This window comes from Armigeres subalbatus, chromosome 2 (assembly GCF_024139115.2).
Source record: "Armigeres subalbatus isolate Guangzhou_Male chromosome 2, GZ_Asu_2, whole genome shotgun sequence".
Taxonomy (NCBI): Eukaryota; Metazoa; Arthropoda; class Insecta; order Diptera; family Culicidae; genus Armigeres; species Armigeres subalbatus.
The window spans coordinates 278,955,645-278,975,910 of record NC_085140.1 but is presented as its reverse complement, the minus strand read 5'-3'; the positions used below and the strand labels follow the sequence as shown (position 1 = coordinate 278,975,910).

Below are 20,266 nucleotides of genomic sequence, written 5' to 3'. Positions count from 1 at the left end.
TAGTTTGGTAAAACTCGCAGAGATGTGTCTCCTAGGTACAAATTCGCTTGAAAAATCTTGAAAATATGCGCTACAGTGTCCTTTTTTCAAAACTTACGTTGTCTGTGCTCTGGGGTCAAATTGACCCCAAATTGAAATTGCTATAACTATTTTAATGTTTGGCCAATTCTGGATTTTTGGGGCTGTTTCGAAAGATAATTTAATCATCTTTCAGGTCGTTACCAAATATTGACTATAGGTGGGCGGGTACATCGCGGGGAGGGGTTTTAGTGAACAAGGGTACAAAAACAGTGATTTTTCATGCTTATTTTATTATATCTGAAAATCCTACCCATTTTGAACTACACCTTTTCAAAAAAGTTATGCAGGAAGGCGTGTGCTTTGACATGAGGCATTCATTAGTTTAGCGCTTGGTCGCTAGGTGGCGGTATATTTGAATTCATTATTTTAGACTACTCATGTAACTCCGATATATGGAATTTTCCTCATTGTAAATATTCTTATCCCACAATTTTGAAATTTGTAAAGATGACGTCTGTAACAAAGTTCGTCTGGTGGGAAGAGACTGTTATGTGACGGAATAAATAATAAGGAAATTTACAAATAGGCGGCGCTAGTGTGCTTGTAATATTCTTGCATATATAAAATATTGCTTTAGCTTGAGCTCCCTCATACCTACACCCAAGTTGTATTCGGCAACATTGTTCAGGATGTCTAGCACTACAAAGCGGTGCTCAATATAATGAGCACTTCTTCCCTTTTTTAAATTTGTGCCATAGAATAGAAGATTTTTTTATATTTACACTGAGGAGAATTCTATATATCGGAATATCTTGAGTAGTCTAAAATAATGAATTCAAATATACCACCACCTGGCGGCCGAGTTCTAAACTTATCAACGCCTCATGCCAAAGCACATGCCTTCCTGCATAGCCTTTTTAAAAAAAAGGTGCAGTTCAAAATGGGTAGGATTTTCGGATATAAGTAAAATAATCATGAAAAATCACTGTTTTTGTACTCTTGTTCACTAAAACCCCTCCCCGCGATGTACCCGCCCACCAATAGTCAATCTTTGGTAACGACCTGAAAGATGATTAAATTATCTTTCGAAACTGCCCCAAAAATCCAAAATTGGCCAAACATTCAAAAAGTTATAGCAATTTCAATTTGGGGTCAATTTGACCCCAGAGCACAGACAACGTAAGTTTTTTTGAGCACAGACAGAAGGTTAACTACAGGAAACGATGCTTTGGTTATACTTTGGTTGGTAGAGCTTTGCGCCAATATGCTGATAGTTCGTACGATGTTTATAATAAATGTACAAATTCATAGAAAATTAGTAAATTTTTGAGCTTTCATACAATTTGTATGGAACGAGAAAATATTGAAAAACTTTGCACTCATTTTTCTCAAAACCAAGTTTTTGTCACTTACACCCCTTTGCGTTTAACCCCCTCAAATCGTAAAAAAATGCACAAATGCATTTTTCTATATCCACGACCTTTTTTAACTTGTCTAGCATTCTGAGATAGGCTGATTTTCTTCCAAGCAATGTTCTTCCATTCTTGAGTTCATTTGTAGTGTATCTGCTCTTTTATTTCATAACATATACCCATATTAATAACAATCGAAAACGAAAGACTGTAAAGGAAATTGATCTATTTCTCACTTTCGTGATGCTTTCAGTAGTGAGCGCGCATGATAACAATAAAAAAACGGCAGAGATTAAGTTAAAATCGTTCCTTGTGCAAATATCATTAATTTTGGAGCAAATATCCTAGGACGTCTGAATTTTTTGATCCCTAATCCCTTGCAATATCTTGGTTTTCGTATTTCACATGATTTTTTCACCTAATATTAATATCTTATTGAAGTGCTGATAGTAGGTAGGTGCGGTATATAACCCGGTTTTTTGCGGCATACACGCACAAAAATATTGCAGTCGAAACTAATTATTGAAGGGGTATTTTAAGCATATGCACTGACAATTTTCAGCCAGCAAATAACAAATCGGTTTGATTTACCATGCGCGCATTAAAAATCAACTGTGGCCCATGCGGATTGTTGTCATGAACTGAAACAGTGATAGTTTTCTCTCCATGGTAAAATTTAATGAAATTTTAAAAAACAGAGCGTAGTCTTCAAAATAGTAGATTTGACCACGGATTTTTTTTTTCTGTGTACCGATTGTAAGGGATAGACGCCATCACTATAATTTTTACTCCAAAACGTAAACTGCTTACACACATAACCTACAAGCTTTTTAGAAGATTCACATAATGAAATAAACTTGTGGATTCGTAAGAATTTTTGCAAAACCTCTACGGCCTCTACCGCATAAATAAAAGTGTACAACCATCATACTACTTTTTTGCCTTTCTCGTACAACAAAGTTGTACCGAAAGGCTATCATTTCACTCCAAAATCGAACTTTTAATAGAAGTCTCGGAGACCCATGATGTTATATACCAATCGACTCAGCTCGTCGAGCTGAACAAATGTCTGTCTGTCCGTGTGTATGTGTGTGTGTGTGTGTACATGAAAACCGAAAAACATTAGCAACTTTTTCATATAATAATTCTTAACCGATTTTCTCGCAACAAGTTACATTCGACGGGGGACAAACCCTAGTTGATCACCATTGAATATAATCACGCTCGGTCATTGCGTTCAAAAGTTATGAAGAAAAATTTTGCCATGGCGCAATCCATTACAACAGCGGTTCTCAACCTTTTTCTTGAGAGGTACCCCTTCGAACTTTTGCATTAATTGAGGTACCCCCTCTCGAAAGTAGGCTTCCAATCCTCTTGGAAACATAATTCCGAGCCCTTTGAAAGGAAGCTCCTTTCAGCTTTTGAACGCCTTTAAAGAAGGCTTCCGCGCCTCTTCATTAGAGGTTTCCGAGCCTCTTGAAGGTAGTTTTCGAGCCACTTAAAAGGAAGCTTCCGTTGCATCTTGAAAGGACGCTTCTGAGCCTCTTGATAGTATGCTTCCAAGCCTCTTGAAAGAAAGGAGGCTTCCGAGCCTCTTGAAAGAAAGGAGGCTTCCGAGCCTCTTGAAAGAAAGGAGGCTTCCGAGCCTCTTGAAAGAAAGGAGGCTTCCGAGCCTCTTGAAAGAAAGGAGGCTTCCGAGCCTCTTGAAAGAAAGGAGGCTTCCGAGCCTCTTGAAAGAAAGGAGGTTTCCGAGCTTCTTGAAAGAAAGGAGGCTTCCGAGCCTCTTGAAAGAAAGGAGGCTTCCGAGCCTCTTAAAAGAAAGGAGGCTTCCGAGCCTCTTGAAAGAAAGGAGGCTTCCGAGCCTCTTGAAAGATAGGAGGCTTCCGAGCCTCTTGAAAGAAAGGAGGCTTCCGAGCCTCTTGAAAGAAAGGAGGCTTCCGAGCCTCTTGAAAGAAAGGAGGCTTCCGAGCCTCTTGAAAGAAAGGAGGCTTCCGAGCCTCTTGAAAGAAAGGAGGCTTCCGAGCCTCTTGAAAGAAAGGAGGCTTCCGAGCCTCTTGAAAGAAAGGAGGCTTCCGAGCCTCTTGAAAGAAAGGAGGCTTCCGAGCCTCTTGAAAGAAAGGAGGCTTCCGAGCCTCTTGAAAGAAGGCTTCCGAGCCTCTTGAAAGGAGGCTTCCGAGCCTCTAGAAAGGAGGCTTCCGAGCCTCTTGAAAGGAGGCAACCTAACTACTTGAAAGGAAGTTTTCGAGCCTCTTGAAAGGAGGCCTTCGAGCTGCTTCTTGAAACGAAGCAACCGAGCTTTAGTGCAATAAAAAATCATTTTGTTCATTCGATGTTTTGTTCGTTTGATCTTTTGTTCCGCAGCCCTTCATACATTGTGCTGGTTGTGGAAGTCAGGATTCAATTAGGATTTATTGACCGCATTGCATATTATATGTACAATATAAATTTTTGAAATAGAAAATACACAATTATCAAAACTTTATCAATGTGTTTTGATTGGAATTGTAATACGTCCGCCATTACGCATTTTTGTCCGAGGTACCCCTTAGGGTCAGCGAAGGTACCCCCAGGGGTACATGTACCCAGGGCCGGATTTATGGGGGGGCCGGGGGGGCCGTGGCCCCGGCCCCCACAAATCTTATGTACCAAAACCAACCTTTTATGTACATTTTGGGGCCCCCACATACCGTCGGCCCCGGGGCCCCCTTCCGGCTAAATCCGGCCCTGCATGTACCCCAGGTTGAGAATCGCTGCATTACAATGATCGTTCACTTATTAGGGTACGACTTCACCTCAACTAGCGAATTGTCGTTTTTTTTCAAGCTTCGTGCACGCCGCGTACACGCAAGGTACCCATCATTAGGGCCGATGTCCACGTAGCAGTTTTTACGCTGCGTGCATGCCGCGTTCACGCAAGGTACTCAGCATCAAATGGAGTAATGCACACGTAAACGTGTGCACCACTGATGCTTGGATACCTTGCGTGAACGCGGCGTGCACGCAGCGTAAAAAACCGCTATGTTGACATCGGTCCTAAGGGCCGATGTCCACGCAGCGTTTTTTCAACGTTGCGTGCACGTGGCGTTGAAAAAACGCAGGTGTGCATCGGTGCGGCGACGCAGCGTTACCGCTTTTTCCCGATGCACACATGCGTCCTTTTAACGCCGTGGGCACGCAGCGTTGAAAAAACGCTACGTGGGCATCGGCCCTAATTGGGGTGTTCTAACAAGCGTAATGCTTTACCAGATGCATGTTATCTCTTTTATACATATCATGTGGCATGACGTTTTTTCACGTTCAAACAATTTCAGAGGCTTTTAGTCAAGATACATACGTATCAGGAAATTGTTTTCAGCAAATTCTCTATACCTTTTTCAGAATCTTGTGTTTCTGTTACATTATACGTTTTGCCAGGGCAAGTGAATTGAACAAGTCATTTGAATTCAATTGACTTGCCAAACGTTGAACATGTTCAACTTTCTTTTCGTTCAAGTGAATTGTATTAAGGTGTTTACACGTTCAGTTCGCGTTCGATTCAAGCAACTTGCTGAATTCACTTGCCTTGTCTAAACGTAGCATAATTGTTTTTTTTTATTTTTGAATTGAACAAAGAAAAATTGTACGCGCCAACAATATCGATCCCGCCAAACATGGTAACAAAGCGTTAACGCGGCTTCGACGATTTTTAATTGAATTTCGCCCCAATTATCGAACCCCCAGCCATCTAAAACAAAATAATTATCGAGCGTTCACTGTATAGAACTTGCTGACGATTAATCATATTTCTCTTTCAAGCGCATGGGAGGATAGAATTTGTTTTCATCGGGAAACGCTTCCAAAACGTTTCCCAATAAAAACAAATCCTATCCCTTCTATACGCGTGCAAGAGAAAGATAATTTAAATGTCAGCAAGCCTAATTCTCATAATTGAGTAAAGCAGCGTGGAGGGTGGGTAGAACGCTTCAGAGCTTTTTTTCGCCAAAAAGTAGGCAATTAACTATGGATGTATTTACTACACTACCTCGAAGTCAACAAATAGAATCAAGAAAGGCATCATCACTACTGGTTGATAAATTTGTTTTTTAATATACTCAAAATATTTCATAAAATCGCCTTATGAAAGACATTCCATAACATAAAGTTATGAAAATCAACACTTTTAGTATATCGGAATTTTTAAAGAATATCTCATGATGCACATAAGACCAGTTTCCTCAGAGTTTGGTATCTGTCAAATTGTGGTAATACAAATAATGCATTGAAAAATGAATCTCAACGAATCGAGGATCGGAAAATGGCAAAAATTAAAAAATTGTACTTGTGATGAAAAATAAAATAAGAGACATATTCCATTACCTAATAGGGTTTTAACTCCCATCACAACCCCATTTGCAAATCAAAGTCATCTCCTCGTCGTGTCATACTTCATGAATTCAATTATACGCTTGACATTGTGGTCTATTAGCTCTTAGAGCCCTACGCTTGCCTGAGACGGTTTTATGGAAATAACTGTTGTAAATTAATTATTAAATTATTTGTTGAATAATTAATTTATAATATATTAGTTACATACCATCATAGTAGCAAAGTTTTTTGGCATCAACGATAGCGTTATATGATGGATACAAATCAACATCCTTGTCATTCGTACATCCGTATACTGCGACTTACTGAAATTGTTGAGGCATAAAAAAAAGTATAGGTAGTAGAATAGTATTCCACTATCTATAAAAAAAACCTAGATTAATCCACCTAGCGTTGGTGGTGCCTTTCTCGGATTTAGTTAAGACACCAACCTTATATGGGGTTTATATGGTCCAATGTACCATTTTCTTCATAACTTTGAAACGCAATGACCAATCGTTATAAAATTCAATAGTGATCAACAAGGCTTTGTCCCCTGTCGAATGAAACTTGTTGCGAGAAAATCGGTTAAGGATTACTATACGAAAAGTTGTCTAATGTTTTTCATAGCTTTTGTGCACACACATACACACACACATACACACACACACACACGGACAGACAGACATGTGCTCAGCTCGTCGAGCTGAGTCGATTGGTATATAATACTATGGGTCTCAGAGGCTTCTATAAAAAGTTCGTTTTCGGAGTGAAATGATAGCCTTTCGGTACAACTTAGTTGTACGAGAAAGGCAAAAAAGTTATTTTTCAGTTATCAGCTTAGCTGCTACTCCAGACGCAAAGTATCTGCCAGATTTGATTCAGGTTTTTTTAGGGTGATACTTTAAGTGTCCTTTCCAGCCACTCGATGGCCCCCTGCTTCCCGTACCATGGCAGCGAATCCCAGTTTTTCGGTTGTATAACTCTGAGCCTGAACCCAATCGGGCTTGGTAGTCATATAGTTACTGCTTCTGCCTCATACGCAGGAGGTCGTGGGTTTAATCCCAGGTCCGTTCCATTCTTCTACTTTGTATCTTTCTCTTTATTTCTCATGTTCTAGCAATCGCTAGAACTGGAAATCGACTTCCATACCGTTTCCATTACTATTCCTATACTTTCAACTTGAGTATTCTAACAGTAATCTGCTAGAATAGGAAATGAACTATAGAGCTCGTTTCCTACATCCAATTAGAAATTCCATCAGTTACCTTCTCCTATCTATCACATTGGCAGCTCGTTAACCAAGACGGACCTCTGCCTCTCCAACCTAACCCAGAAATTCCAACAAATTCCGCATGAACTCGTGGCAAGTGCAGAGGTATATTCGGCTTTCAGTGGGCGAGTGATTGCATCATCATTTCCTCCCCCTTCCCTACATTGACTTGCATTCTGACGTGGCAGGCGCCAGTCTTCTTCTTCTTCTTATTGGCATTACATCCCCACACTGGGACAGAGCCGCCTCGCAGCTTAGTGTTCATTGAGCACAGTTATTAACAGCGAGGTTTCTAAGATAAATTACCATTTTTGCATTCGTATATCATGAGGCTAGCACGATGATACTTTTATGCCCAGGGAAGTCGAGACAATTTCCAATCCGAAAATTGCCTAGACCGGCACCGGGAATCGAACCCAGCCACCCTCAGCATGGTCTTGCTTTGTAGCCGTGCGTCTTACCACACGGCTAAGGAGGGCAGGCGCCAGTATGACCTAACAAATGAGATCACCAGTACTTGTACATTGAAGATGTGTGCTAGTCCCAAGCAAACATTTGTTGGTTCCCTGTGCAAGAACAGCTGATCTGGTCATAATGGAGTAGCAACTACGAGCAGTCAATCAAGCTCAAACTCAAGCAAACTGTATAACTCTGAGCCTGAACCCGGTAACGGCGTTTTTCAGCAGCTTTGGGCTAATGCTTTTAATTTTCGCTTCTTTAGAACTCGTGATTTGATCAGAAAACGTTAATTCAACGTTAAGCCATGCTTCATATTGTTCTTCAAACCGTCCGCGCGTCCGAGAACCTTTTCTCCATCGCGAAGAAAAGCAAAGTTTTTTGATTTTCATTCGTTTTTCCAAATTTGTGATATTTACACCAAAAATTTAAAAAAAAAACTTTCCAGACTTGCTTACCTATATGTAATATCCATTGCACCAAAACGCAAAGATTTCTCTTCTGGACACTGGCTGGACACGAATTATTTTAATGTTAACAGTTCAGTGATCTTATAATATATTAATTATTGCCTACTTTCAGGGTATTATCTATTGTTGAACTGGTGCAGTGGAGTTGACCCCGAGTATACGGGGTAGCGAATGGGACGTGGAGATAACACCAGTAGTGCCCCCACAAAGTGAGTGGAAGAATTCCGGGGGGATCTTCCAAAGGAAATCCTGGGGGAATTCTTGGAGGAACCTCCGAATGAGTTTGTAGAGAATATCTAAAACTAAGTAGTCCGTGCCCAAGAATAGCAGCTTTAAAAATTTGCTCGTTTTGTTGATTCCGCGTGTGCATTCGGACGGTGAAAAAAAAATATTTTTCGGTTGTTCAGAAGATCCATATATCGCCATGTGTTAAAAGATATCACCTATTGAAGCTTCTGTGTCAGTCCAGTTGACGAATTCCAATTACATAAATCAGTGCGGTTATAATATTATAAGTAACAATTTGTATTTGTCATTAATAACAGTGTTATTGACGTATCAGAAAAATTTTCGAGCAATGTGCGGTATTTCAACGAATATTTTAAGCTGCTTTGTGGATTTGGACAGGAACAGCTACAGTATAAGGTGAGGCTATTTAGATTCAAAATTAGGTAGCTTTGAAGGAGCAGGAAAAGTGTGGTGAATTTGATGTATTTTATAATTTCGTGAAAAAAATGTGTTAGTAAATGCGGTGTGTTTCACTCACATTAACCAAGGCCGCGCTCCTCTAAAAGCCGGTCCGAGAAAGGCCCGGCATTACTATAGATAGTGGAATATATAGATGAGCGAAGATAAATCCTGTGTCTCCAAACGAACTGTCAAACGTGTCTCCAAACGAGCATGACGTCACGATTTCAATGGAAACGTTAAGGGCTGTGACGTCATATGCGCGTGTGCACGGGCAAAAAAATCGACTCAGCCATGCTTTCGCTCATCTATAGATTTTACTATCTATAGGCATTACACAATAATGGATTTATTTGGTGAGAATGTTCCAATTATACTTTAACTGAGATTTAAGTTATTAAAAAAACTATATACGTGCTGGATTTCAAATCCGGAAGTTTTTTATGGATTCATTATTTAATTTCCAGCGCAATTGTGGAGAGAATTTTCCGCTAGAATCCGAGGGATTTTCCGAAAAAATTAAGGAGAAAACGGGGTCGAGGGGGGGGGGCACGGTGAGGTTTGAGGAAGTTACCATCAGCGTGTGATGATATTTTACCACCTCAGCGTGTTAAGCAGTAAGCAGGTGAGCAGCAAGCCATGACTCTGCCTCTTCTTATCAGATTCCCGTGGCGTGTCATCGCATTTCGTTCCGGCGCCGGCCATTTGGGGTCACACATTTTGGCGATCCTGCCAGATTGTTTTTTGGATCCTGACTATGATTTCAAAAGGTAAGTTAAATTCAAGTGGTTGCGAAAAATACTTCATTTATTGGTTTGAAAGGAATCACAAGCAAGATGGGTTGTATATTGCAACAAAGCGCGTCTAGAAGACCGCTGAAAAATGGATTGTGGTTTGGAAGATCACTAAGCGCGTCGGGACGACCGCTGGAAAATGGATTTACTTACTTATGGATCCTGTACACCTCCGGTGGTACAAAGGGCCGACTTGAAAGATCTTCATCCTTAGCGTTGTCCAGCTATCGCTTTAACCTGGTGCCAGGTTAGATTTCGGTTGACTTCTTTTATTTCTTGATTGAGGCTGGAAAATGGATTGTGGCTGGAAATTCAAAAAGCGCGTCTGGAAGATCGCTGGAAATGGATTGTGATTTTGAAAATCACAAAGCCCGTCGGGACGTCAGTGGGACGTCAGTGGTCTGGAAGACCACTGGAAAATGGATTGTGGTTTCGAAAATCACAAATCGCGTCAGGAAGACCGCTGGAAAATGGATTGTAGTTTGGAAAATCACAAAACGCGTCGGGACGACTGCTGGAAAATGGATTGTTGAAAATAACAAAGCGCGTCTGGAAAACCACTGGAAAATGGATTGTGGTTTCGAAAATCACAAATCGCGTCAGGAAGACCGCTGGAAAATAGATTGTAGTTTGGAAAATCACAAATCGCATCTAGAAGACCGCTGGAAAGTGGATTGTGGTTTGGAAAATTACAAAGCGCATTTAAAAGACCGCTGGAAAATGGATTCTGGTTTGGAAAATCACAAAGCGCATCTGGAAGTAGATTGTGGTTTAGAAAATCACAAAGCGCGTCGGGACGACCGCTGGAAAATGGATTGTGGTTTCGAAAATCATAAATCGCGTCAGGAAAACCGCTGGCAAGTGGATTGTCCCAAAAAACAATTTAAGCTGAACAAGCTAGTTTTTTAGCTGAAGAAGCTTATTTGTCACGAAACAAGCTCTTCTTCAGGTTCCAATGTTTGTTGGGTGTGTTTTGGAAAATCACAAAGCGCAGCTAAATGACCACTGGAAAATGGATTTTGGTTTGGAAAATCACAAAGCGCGTCTGAAAGACCGCTGGAAATTGGTTGTGGTTTGGAAATTTATAAAGCGCGTCTGGAAGACTGCCGAAAAAGGGTTGACGATCTAGAAAATCCCAGGGTGAGTCCTGGAGGCATAGATTTTGGTTAAAATAAATTTTCGTGCAAAATTTATACAATTGATAGTGTACATAACCCACAAGTTAAGCTTATTCTTATACGAAATCTGAGAGATATGGAAAACTATCATATGCCACAAAGTTATTTAGAAGGCGAAATAGATTATCATGAAGTTTATTTTGGCATTCACTGACATCCCAACTAACAATTTTGGTGCTAAAAGCTTCAACTTCTAGCCATTGGCTGTATAATATTTGAATAAAAGCAGCCAATGCTGAATAAAAGAAAAGCCTCCGCAAATAATCCCTTGAACTTCAACTCAACTATTACCCAAATATCTATCAGCTAGTCAGTTTGTGTCGAATATATTTAATCTTTTATCGTTTATGCAGCTTTCATATAGTCATAAAACAGCTCTGTCTGAATTAGCAATCCAGCTTATCGGTTAAGAGCTCATGTATCCAATTGTGTTGCTTGTTAGCAACTTCCCATATTACGGTGAGTAGCATTCACAATGAAAACGTTTTCGCTGTTGTTATAGCACTAACAATATAGCGTAATGGCGATATAAATGAACCAACGAAGCTTTTAGGCAACTTCTGTATCTTTGAAGATTACACAACGTTTAAGTAAACCTTATACGGCTTCTTTTAATAGCTTATCAGTATTGAACGTCACAACCGCAATGTTTACATTTGATTTTTGTTGCCCGAGCTGGGTATGAGCTATTGATTTCTGTAATTCAGCTACAAAGGTATTCACCTGCTCTTATAGCAACTGACAAAGCGCTGTCATTAATGCTAGCAGATAGTGTAAGTAAACAAGCCATGTAGAAGCGATATTTCTGTTGACGGCTACTGTTAAACGATTAGCACCAGAGTAGCATCTATACAGATCGAGAAAATGTTGCCTAAAAACAATTTCAGCGATTGATGATGGAGCCAACAGAACATGCTGATGGATGTTTGTTTCATTTCATTTATTTAGTCTACATCTATACAGATAACACTGAATCAACAATTTGACGCCACAATACACGGTTCGAGGCCGCATCTCTCCATCCTCGAATACGCCCCACGCTCGCCAAGTCGTTCTGCACCTGGTCTGCCCATCTCGCTCGCTGCGCTCCACGTCGTCTCGTACCTGCCGGATCGGAAGCGAACACCATCTTTGCAGGGTTGCTGTCCGGCATTCTTGCAACATGCCCTGCCCATCGTACCCTTCCGGCTTTAGCTACCTTCTGGATACTGGGTTCGCCGTAGAGCTGGGCGAGCTCATGGTTCATTCTTCGCCGCCACACACCGTCTTCTTGTACACCGCCAAAGATGGTCCTAAGCACCCGTCTCTCGAATACTCCGAGTGCTTGCAAGTCCTCCTCGAGCATTGTCCATGTTTCATGTCCGTAGAGGACTATCGGTCTTATTAACGTCTTGTACATGACACATTTGGTAGTTTCTTCTGGAGCCCGTAGTAGGCCCGACTTCCACAGATGATGCGCCTTCGTATTTCACGACTAACGTTGTTGTCAGCCGTTAGCAAGGATCCGAGGTAGACGAATTCCTCGACCACCTCGAAGGTATCCCCGTCTATCGTAACACTGCTTCCCAGGCGGACCCTGTCGCGCTCGGTTCCACCCACAAGCATGTACTTTATCTTTGACGCATTCACCACCAGTCCAACTTTTGTTGCTTCACGTTTCAGGCGGGTGTACAGTTCTGCCACCTTTGCAAATGTTCGGCCGACAATGTCCATGTCATCCGCGAAGCAAATAAATTGACTGGATCTGTTGAAAATCGTTCCCCGGCTGTTACACCCGGCTCTCCGCATGACACCTTCTAGCGCAATATTGAACAACAGGCCCGAAAGTCCATCACCTTGTCTTAATCCCCGGCGCGATTCGAACAAACTGGAGTGTTCGCCCGAGATCTTCACACAGTTTTGCACACCATCCACCGTTGCTTTGATCAGTCTGGTAAGCTTTCCAGGGAAGCTGTTCTCGTCCATAATTTTCCATAGCTCTACGCGGTCTATACTGTCGTATGCCGCCTTGAAATCAACGAACAGATGGTGCGTTGGGACCTGGTATTCACGGCATTTTTGAAGGATTTGCCGTACAGTAAAGATCTGGTCCGTTGTCGAGCGGCCGTCAACGAAGCCGGCTTGATAACTTCCCACGAACTCGTTCACTAATGGTGACAGACGACGGAAGATGATCTGGGATATCACTTTGTAGGCGGCATTAAGGATGGTGATCGCTCGAAAGTTCTCACACTCCAGTTTGTCGCCTTTCTTGTAGATGGGGCATATAACCCCTTCCTTCCACTCCTCCGGTAGCTGTTCGTTTTCCCAGATTCTGACTATCAGTTTGTGCAGGCAAGTGGCCAGCCTTTCCGGGCCCATCTTGATGAGCTCAGCTCCGATACCATCCTTACCAGCTGCTTTATTGGTCTTTAGTTGTTGAATGGCATCCTTAACTTCCCTCAAGGTGGGGGCTGGTTGGCTTCCGTCGTCCGCTGAACTGACGTAGTCATCTCCTCCGCTGCCTTGACTTTCATTGCCTGTACTCTCAGCGCCATTCAGATGTTCCTCGTAGTGCTGCTTCCACCTTTCGATCACCACACGTTCGTCCGTCAAGATGCTCCCATCCTTATCCCGGCACATTTCGGCTCGCGGCACGAAGCCTTTGCGGGATGCGTTGAGCTTCTGATAGAACTTGCGTGTATCTTGAGAACGGCACAGCTGTTCCATCTCCTCGCGCTCCGCTTCTTCCAGGCGGCGTTTCTTCTCCTGAAAAAGGCGGGTCTGCTGTCTCCGCTTCCGTCTATAACGTTCCACGTTCTGCCGGGTACCTTGCTGCAGCGCGACCGCCCGCGCTGCGTCCTTCTCCTCCAGAATCTGTCTGCACTCTTCGTCGAACCAATCGTTCCGTCGACTTCGACCCATATACCCGACGTTGTTCTCCGCTGCGTCGTTAATGGCTGCTTTGACTGTATTCCAGCAGTCCTCAAGAGGGGCCCCATCGAGCTCACCCTCTTCCGGCAACGCTGCCTCGAGATGCTGCGCGTATGCAGTGGCGACATCAGGTTGCTTCAGTCGCTCTAGGTCGTACCGCGGCGGTCGTCGGTACCGAACATTGTTGATGACGGATAGTTTTGGGCGCAGTTTAACCATCACCAGATAGTGGTCAGAGTCGATGTTAGCGCCACGATATGTCCTGACGTCGATAATGTCGGAGAAGTGCCGTCCATCAATCAGAACGTGGTCGATTTGTGATTCTGTCTGCAGTGGCGATCTCCAGGTGTACCGATACGGGAGGCTGTGTTGGAAGTAGGTGCTGCGAATGGCCATATTCTTGGAGGCGGCGAAATCAATTAGTCGTAGGCCGTTTTCGTTCGTCAGCTGGTGAGCGCTGAACTTTCCAATAGTCGGTCTAAACTCCTGCTCTTGGCCAGCCTGATCTCCTATGATGATTTTGACGTCGTGGCTTGGGCAGCTGTCGTACTCACGTTCCAGCTGCGCGTAGAATGCGTCCTTATCATCATCAGTGCTTCCGGAGTGTGGGCTATGGACGTTGATTATGCTGAAGTTGAAGAACCGGCCTTTGATCCTCAACCTGCACATTCTCTCGTTGATCGGCCACCACCCGATCACGCGCCTTTGCATGTCGCCCATCACTATGAAAGCTGTTCCCAGCTCGTGTGTGCTGCCGCAGCTCTGGTAGATGGTATGATTACCTCTAAACGTTCGCACCATTGATCCCTTCCAACAAACCTCCTGCAGCGCTACGATGCCGAATCCACAGTCCTTGAGCACATCGGCGAGTATGCGTGTGCTCCCGATGAAGTTGAGAGATTTGCAGTTCCACGAACCGAGTTTCCAATCGCTAGTCCCTTTTTGTCGCAGTGGTCTTCGCAGATGGTTCCGGTCCCTACTCTCTTGTTGATTATTCGTTCCGTATGGTTTTTAAAAGCTGGCTTGCAGGGCCTGACACCAACCCACTAAATTTCCGGAGGACCATTCCGCCTTATTTCCGGTGGACCATGGTGCACAGTTTCACTTAGAGTCCCTCGCTGGCACTCGGACGATGATCAGCCGCCCCTAACATGGAGAACAGACGCTGTTGTGAGCCGATCCTGACATGGAGAACAGACGCTCAATAAGATTTGCACCTCCGGAGAGGAGCAAACCCCTCCTTCCCTGTCAGCATACGACCATAGTTCCCACCGGGGTTGGTTACCCGATCTTCCCTAAGGTTGCTCGTATCCCGGCCAGCACCGCGGGGAGGTAGGGATAGGAGTTGCTGGGTAAGAGGCTAAGGACCGCGAGATGAGGTCTATTTTATTCCTTCCGTACCAATGGTACGCTTTACCCAGCATTTGCCGTGCCGATGTTTGTTTGTATAATGGTTGAAATAATGCTGAAAGCATAATTTTGAAGCTTATGTGCTAAAAGCAGCATGTAGGCCTCTTTCTAACGTTTATACAGCATGAATTCGAAAATAGCGTTAGCAAAATAACCTATAGGGTATGCGAAGAAACACATCCATAATTTTCTTTGTTATTTACATATGTCAAAGTGACGGTGATGACAGAGTAGCGGCCATTGAATCAGGAGATCAAGAGTTCGAATCTAGGTAGCAACAAAATTGATATTTGAGTTTTCATTAAAAAAAAACATTAAATAAACTCCGAAATTTGCTCTCCTCTCAAATAATATTTAATCAAATTGAATTCAGTGGCTGTATAAAACTTATTTAACAGATTCAAAAAATCTGAATAAGCGCCATGGAAGCGAATTATATTACTAAATGGTTTAGTAAAGATTGAGAAAAAATTTTGTAACATGCTGTAAAGTAGTTGTGCAGGCACGTCAAAAACAGCTGAATAGATTCGCCAGATTTGCTGTTAAAAGCATTGAATAGAAGTTCTTGGTCATATGTATAGCACACGTATTCAGCTTGAAGCCGTATAGACGAGTTGAAATAACATTTACATTGACATTAAATGTTAGTTGGGATAGTAGTCGTAGCGGAATCGCCCCTTGGCTCAGATATTCGAAATTCACGAAGATAAAAAAAATAATCAGTACATTCAAAGTTAATTGCCTATATGCCGGGTGGAAATTAATTACTATGTCTGAAACTTGATTATGCATATGTACAACATGTGATAGATTTAGTTCGGAAAAGGTATTGGAGGGTAACCGCCCCTTCGGTGGGGTTTGATCCCACGACCCCAGTTCGCATGACAGGTGCTTTCCCTACTAAGCTACGAAGGACCTCCGTCGTCCACCGCAGCTTAGCGGGTACTGATGAAACCAAATTCCCAGCACCAGCAAATCACCAGCAAAAATAATGTTGCCAGTTTTCACAAAGCTATTAGTTTGGAGTTGTGGCTAATTGTAATATTTAACACTAGCAGACACGACGAACTTCGTTTCGCCTAAAATTGATTTATTCTCTAATCAGTACTCGAGTTATGCAGAAATTTGTTTCATTTGTATGGGAGCCCCCCTTTACAGAAAGGGAGGAGTTTCGAACCACAACAGAAACATGTATTTCCTTCCAAAACCTCCACATGCCAGATTTGGTTCCATTTGCTTGATTATTTCTCGAGTTATGAAGAAATTGGTGTTTCATTTGTATGGGAGCCCCTCTTTCCAAAGCGGGTCTCCATCTTAGGAACCTTCCCCGGCCCCAAAAACCGCTGCATACAAATTTTCACGCCGATCGGTTCAGTAGTTTCCGAGTCTATAAGGTTCAGACAGACAGAAATTCATTTTTATGTATATAGAAGAAGAAGATAAGTCTAAAATTAAGGTATGATATCTCTATCTTTTTGCCTTTCTCGTATACAAAGTATGTTACCGTATTTCTAAATATCGGAACAATAAGCATCCATCGAGCCTTTACTGTCATATAAAATACATTTTAGTAATGAATTAGTAAAAAGTATAATTCTGTGAGTAGATTTAAATTTTCCGAAAAAAGACTCTGTAATTGAAACACCGTTTGTACTGAGCTACCGAAATGGGAATATGAATAAATGTGTTACCAAAGGGGATAATTTGGATCAACCGCACCACTGGATCCGGGAGAGAGAAGGATGGAGAAGCAATAGAGAAGGAAGGAGATGAAGAGGAGTTGAAGCTGTTGGGGATTGGTGATAGTGACGCTTGCTTAGGGGAGTATGTTCTTGTCCACGAAAGAAGCAACATCTAGTCGCATGTCAGAAAGAAGTGTAGAAGTGGCAGAAAAAACGTGTTAGAACGTCGCGTCGATGGCCAAGACCAAATGGTTTCCCGAGACGCCGTGTATATTTCGGATTGCAAAGCAGCCGATTACTACGACCTGGCTATTCGCAATCGAGCCGAACTACCACATCTAATCCTACATCGTGAAGTATTCACCACGCGGCTCTTTTGGTCGAAGCCAGACCTATCGTGCAGGTCCGAATCCTATTTTCGTGTACCTGATTCAACGAATCCACTGTGCGAGGATCCCTCGACCCAGAATCCATCTCCCAGCTGCGCGCATCTCTGTTAACATCCCACCAACGCATGTAAGTCAAGATACGTCCCTGTCACTTCTCTCCATCATCTCCCGAAGGGCCCCACCGTCATCAGCGCTGCAACGAAACACATTTCCCCTACAAAAACTCGAATAAAAATCTCTTATGTTAAGTAAAATCTCTCTCTTCTCAAATTAGCATGTCATAGAGAAAGAATCGGTGGATGTGGCCTTGTTCTTAGTAGCTATAGATGAAATAGGTAATTGATGGCTTTAACAGTCTTCCCGAGGTCGGTGGCCGACCCTGAGTTATTATATTGATACGAGCTAGCCAATATAGACGTACGGACGTCACCAAAGGTTTCCTTTCAAGTATACGTAAAGGCTATATGTTCGCTCCAAAAATGAACTTTTTATAGGAGGCCCGGAGACCCATAGTGTTATATACCGATCGACTCTGTGGACAAATAAATCTCACTAATTTTTAAGGTACTTATCCTTAACCGATTTGCTCGCAACAAGCATTCGACGCAGAATCCTGTCCTATTGTTTCCTATTGAAAATTGGGCGGATCGGACTATGGGATAAGGAGTTATGGTCAAAATACTATTTTCATAACACACGAGAAAGGCTCCATCACAGCTAGGTGGATTAATTTGGGTTTTTAAATGAATATACACTCTGAAAAATCTTCACGTCATATTTACCTGAAAACAAATGTGATTCTCATCCACCCGACTTTTCACGTAAGAGTGACCTGAATGACAAGTAACCTGAACAAAATTTAGTTTCCTTGAGTTACGTGATTTATCCGGTGACTCTAACTGGATCTTCCAGTAGTAATGACGTAAAGTTTGAAAGTAGTTACGTGTTTGATCAGGTGAACCTGACGTGATTTGTACGTACTGGTTACGTGAACTTTTAGTGAAAGCTACATGACAGCAGGCAACCACTACATGTTTTGAAATGTATTGTAATAAAGTGATTTTGGAATGAATGAAAAAATGGACAAGGACTGCCCATAAAAGAGAATCTTTTTCGCGTTGTTGATGCATTGATACAGGGCATGCCGTCATTTTGTCATTGCGCTTTGGAGTTATCGCAATGAGAATCGCCGAGAATTTGAAACCAGCTGCTTGCTCAAAAATTGCTAATATTACCGCTGTTAATTAACCAAAAGTAGTGGAACCTATACTAACGCGACCAGAAAACTGTAGCTGTAGCCTTCTCTTTCACATAATTTTTCAACGAATCTAATAAATTTTATCCAACCTCCATTGCTTTTTTTTCCAAAGAGGAGAAATGCAGGCACGGAAAATATCCGCCTAGATGCACCTGAAATATTACTTACCTCCGCCCGCGAAGCCTCATTATGTTTAGGTTATGTATCATTCATTCTTGTTTACAATGCCGGTGCTGCAATCACACTATTAACACAATCTCACTTAAATTGTTTACGTGGATATACAGTCATATTCACCAAGATTTTTAGTAAAAGTTACGTGAATTTCAGGTGAGCATTACTAACGTCACGTAACAATCGTCGTTTGTTCAAGACAGATCAGTTACGTGATTTTTCACGTGAATATGACGTGATGATTTTTTAGAGTGTAATTTTCTAGGCGATTGTTCGGAAGTTTAACATCGACATATTGAAGGTTAACTTGGTGGAGTTACTATACTGATTAATTGGGCAGAATAAGATATTTAGTTTATTGCTGTCATCTGTAATGTGTCTTGAGAGATCAATATCATAACACTAGGTACCAACTTAGATTAACATTTAAACGGACGGTCTTGAAACCTTGTTTCTTTGAAGGAAGCGGAAAATTCAGAGATTCCTCTTGTTTTTGTTAATACTCATTGCTGAGCGTGAAGACGTGACCTTCTAAGAGGTTTTTCCAGAACGTTGGACCCGTTTGCGGAATTTTACTTCCGAAACGGGTCCAACGTAAAACGAAGGCACGGGTCCAAGCAAAGATCGTAACGGGATCAATGTGTATAAAAGGCGCTGAAAAGCACTGTTGATATTGAAATAGTTTCGGGTAGTATTCAAAACTTCCTTCCGCGAAGAGAAAAATCAACCGCACAGTACAATAGCACAATGCGGTCTGAGTCTTGAGAGATCAATATCATAACACGAGGTACCAACTTAGATTAACATTTAAACCACAGACAAACACACATAACACATTGAACGTTCTCTAGTCAAATTCATCGTCGTACATACACTGTTCAAATATTATGTAACGCGAAAAACGTTGTTTTTAAGAGCCCCCTACCCCAATATTCAAAACTACCCCTACGCCCTACCCCTATGCGTAACGCGTAACAAAAGCGCGAAAAAACCTCAAAAAAAACACTGCGCCCTATGCGAGAGGATTTTTTTTGCTTTTTTTGTGAGAGAAGAAGGGGAATGTGGGGTTTGAGGAAGTTACCATCAGCGTGTCAATCGGTGAGCAGTGTGCCATGACTCGCCAAGTCAAGTACGAGACACTGAAGACGGCCTCACAGTTGAGGTCGAAATGCGTATCTGCAGCAAAGATAACAAAACGTAGAAGAATTAAATGTAAAGTACTAAACTCGTCTTAGACGGTTGTGTTTTTATGTTTTAATTGTATTTTAATACGGTTTGTTTATTTGTTTGTTTGTTTATATGATACATCAACAGGCTGTATTGGCCCCAATGATGCTTACTTATAATTAATTACAAAATGCGAAATTACATTATATGGTCAAGTATCATTATCAACTATTCCTAAAAAAAGAACTGAACCTTTCGCGAATTAGTTGACGGGACAAGTTAAAATCAAAAAGAGATGCAACTCTGTTGAATAGTCTTTGAAGACCGCCGATAGCACCGAACATACCGTAGTTCGTTCGATGCATAGGAGCCCTGAACATCGAACTATTCCTAAGGGATCGGGGTGGCACGTGGTAGTTAATTTGTTCCAGAAGAGAAGGGCAGTCAAGTCGTCCTTGTAGTAGATCTGCTATCAGTAATGCCCTCGTTGTGCTTCGGCGGACGGAAAGGAGTTCCAGATCAATCAAACGGCAACGGCTTTCATAGCTTGGAAGACGGAAGGGGTTTTGCCACGGTAATCTGCGCAATGCGAATTTCAGAAAACGACGCTGGACGGATTCAATTCTTTCGGCGCCATT

General features: G+C 42.2%; 1 protein-coding gene across 1 annotated transcript in view; it reads left to right on the top strand.

Moving 5' to 3' along the window:
* Positions 1 to 20,266, top strand: part of LOC134212295 (zinc finger protein 41-like) — a 36,830-nt gene that overhangs the window by 7,604 nt on the left and 8,960 nt on the right. The window lies entirely within an intron of this gene.